This window comes from Felis catus, chromosome B4 (assembly GCF_018350175.1).
Source record: "Felis catus isolate Fca126 chromosome B4, F.catus_Fca126_mat1.0, whole genome shotgun sequence".
NCBI lineage: Eukaryota > Metazoa > Chordata > Mammalia > Carnivora > Felidae > Felis > Felis catus.
Genome location: NC_058374.1, coordinates 118,784,350 through 118,785,144, shown reverse-complemented (window position 1 = coordinate 118,785,144; position 795 = coordinate 118,784,350).

Genomic DNA, 795 nt, shown 5'->3' with positions numbered 1-795 from the left:
GTGTCTTCTTATGGCAGAAGGGGCGAGAAAGATCTCTAGGGTCTCTTTATAAGGGCACTAATCCCATTCATGAGTGCTCTGATCTAATCACCCCAAAGGCCCCATTTCCTAATCCGATCACGCTGGGAATTAAAATTTCAACATATGTATTCTGGGGTAGGGACACAAACATTCAGTCTAAGTCACCTTCCCATGAAGTACAAAGCCTAAGCCTTTCCCCACTTGACCCCCCTCCATCATCCTTTCTCTTGCTCACGACACTCCATTTAAACTGGACTTTTTGTTCTTTCCATTTGTTTCCTGCATTATTTCTCCCCACATCTTCCACCCCTGTCCCCCACCAACAATACATTTGTTTCTCAAAATTCAGGCTACAGCCAATGTGTTTAAGGCTTTCCTGACGACTCAGCTCATGTCTACCTACTGTTAGTGCAAGCTCCTGGAGTGTCGGGGCTTTTTCTATCCTGTTTATGGCATCTCAGATGCTTAGGACAATTCTGTAGCAAGGAAGAGGTTCAATGAATAGGAATAAATACAAAATTATCCAGAAAACTGATCAGCTAGAGGGGATAAAAACTTGAAGCTTGTTTAGAGAGAGCAGCAGCATGTATGGTGTGTAAGAATAACAAAAGTACAAAAGGAGGGACCCCGTGATTTACTTAGAAAGAATAGGGGCTGGAAGCTCCATCTAAAGTCAAACTCTTCATGTGCCCACTAGATCCCTCTCCTTATTTTTACTCCAGGACAATATTCCAGAAATTTCTCTTTGTCTCTATAAAATCATACATTTTTTTC